The 2,488-nt window shown below is 47.6% G+C and overlaps 1 protein-coding gene across 1 annotated transcript in view; it reads left to right on the top strand.

Moving 5' to 3' along the window:
* LOC102431050 (protein-glutamine gamma-glutamyltransferase E-like) overlaps nt 1-2,488 on the top strand; it is a 37,794-nt gene that overhangs the window by 5,893 nt on the left and 29,413 nt on the right. The window lies entirely within an intron of this gene.

Below are 2,488 nucleotides of genomic sequence, written 5' to 3'. Positions count from 1 at the left end.
AATGGCTTAGAGAAATAAACGAGATAGATGTTTCCTTTTCCTTACATAACAGGTGTGGATGTAGGCAGTTCTGGGCAGAAAAGGCAGCTGCACATGCCCCAGGGGCCCGGGACCGTGCAGTCCCCACACTGCTGTTCCCAGGGCACGCATGGTCCAGGATGACCACTATCATCCATGGTCCAGCTCTGTCCATATCCCTCCACAGTCCGGGCAGCGGGATGGAAGAAGGGGGAGGTAAGCAGGCTAAGGGTATTTGCCAACTATTTTGAAAAAGAAGTTGAGAACAGGTATTCAAACAAATACTTGCATATAAACGTTCATAAGAGCCACTGGGCTCTGGGAGGAAAGGGCGAAGCCTCTGCCATTGGCTCGGCCACAGCATATAGTGCATACCCCTGGACAGAGCAAAGAAGGATGTGAACCTGTTGAAGGGGAGGCAGATGCCACTATAGATGTGGAATCCCTGAACCCCTCTTTCCTTACCCCTGTGTTTGGCAGAGGCTGTCTGGGGACATTCTTTCTGCTCTCAAAGAGCTTGTGTCTGGAATAGAGAGCTTCACCTGGAAGAAGACAAGCATCCTTTTGCGTTTAAGAGGGAGGTGAAGAGTCTCTAGAGCAAGCAGGTCAAACTCACGGCCCACGGGCCGCATGCCTCATTTATTTGGCCTGTCTTAGCCTTTGAGTTTGACCTGCTTGCTCTAGAGGGTTCATGTTATCTGAACCCACCTGGTCCTCAGGGCTCTTCTTTTTTCTCAAATAAGACAAGGAATAAAGTTCTACCAAACGTCAACCTGCAGGGATGCACAGCAGGTCGTGAGCAAGGTTGGGGAGGAAGCAGGGGTTTGAAAGGTGGGACCATTGCTCTAGAGAGAACTAGTATCTACACATATAGGGGTTGCCAGAGAGTGTCTAAGATCTGGGCTGTCTCCATTCGCTATTTATGTCCAGGAACGTTCATCTTCCCCCCTCCCTCCCTCTGTCCCTTCATTCCTCTGTGTGTCCTTCCCTGAATTCAATAGATACTTGTCAATTGCATGAATGTTTTTGTTTCTCTGATTTTGTGCAAAAACTTAATGTATTCTTTCAATAATTACTTGTTGAATGAATGAATGAACGAATGAGAGGATGTGTGAATGAATGAATCTTTAGTACCATGAGCTGGTAGCAAGACCACCTTCTGAGCACCCCTCTCCTCTCCGGGAGCTTTGTCTGGCTCACCACCCCAGAGGGGCTGGATTTCACTTGACAGAGTATCTATGATGTGTCCTCTGCCCATCTCCAAAGCTACTAGAAGGGGAGCCCCCAGCCCCAGGCCTGCCCTGGAGCCACACTATCTCCACCTCACCTTTCCCTTGTGGTCAGAGCCTTTGCTCTAGCCACATAACACACCTGCTCTCCTGTGCCTTGGCCTCTCTTCCTGTTGCCTGGGATGCAGGCTGCTCCATTGCACCTGACAAAATTCCCTCTTCCTTCAGGGCCCAGCATCTTCATGAAGCTTTTTCTAATTCCTGAGACCGAAAGTGATTCTTTCCCGCCTGCATCTCCTAGACACCTTTGGCTGGGGAGGTCGGATTTACCCTGTTCCATCATTCAGTGTCTTACTGCTGAAGGTCTTTGAGGGTTAAAACTTATTTTCATACTTTTTACACTGCCAACATTGTGCCTAACCCAGTGTCCTGTGAATAATAGGTACTCTCTCTATATTTATTGAATAAAGGCCCCATATTCACCTTTTCTTATGGACTAAATCTTGAGGTGTAGTCATGATGGTCATGGTATGACATTAGTTTTTGTTTGTTTGTTCATTGAACTCCTTCATTCCTTTGTTTACCTAGTTGTCCTAATGTAGTCAACAATGTGCTGGGCTTCAGAATACAAAAATCAAGAAGGCCCATTCTGGTGAAGAGAGACAGACACACGTAAAGAGAAGTTGTGTCTGGTGCTGGGATGTGCCTCCACACTCGCATAGCTGTGGTCTCATCATAAAGACAGAAAAATCAATTTGGTTTGCAAAGGCATGGATGATGAAACGTCTCAAACATAACTCAGAGGAATAAAACTCTTTAAAGGTTTATGTAGGCTAACCTCCCCGGCCCTCATGGTACCGCTCGTAAACTCTGCTCAGTTGAGCTCCATCACCTCCACAATCAAGTGAGAGGAAGGGGGAGGGGCAGTGAATTTCGAGGTGTTTGCATTCGGGTGTCATCCAGAGATCTCATGGGCCTTTGACCTGCTCCTTTACACTGCTCTTGCCAGTGAGTGTTTGAAAGTCCAATCTCTAGGCCTACAAATCCTGCCCGGAGTCATGCTATTCTCCCCAGCATCAGAGGCCCAGGCCAACACCAAGGTGTTGCATGTATAAAGCATAAAATACACAAGTAAACATTTGCTGGATGTTGGAGTGGGAAAAGGCACTGAGTGTCTAGCAGATGCAAAGGGAAAAGCAAACAAGCCCAACCAGGGCGGTGGAGTTGAGAAAACTAGACTC

This window comes from Myotis lucifugus, unplaced genomic scaffold, assembly GCF_000147115.1.
Source record: "Myotis lucifugus unplaced genomic scaffold, Myoluc2.0 scaffold_60, whole genome shotgun sequence".
Classification (NCBI taxonomy): Eukaryota; Metazoa; Chordata; class Mammalia; order Chiroptera; family Vespertilionidae; genus Myotis; species Myotis lucifugus.
The sequence above is the reverse complement of the archived record's forward strand: the minus strand, read 5'-3'. Positions and strand labels throughout refer to the sequence as shown.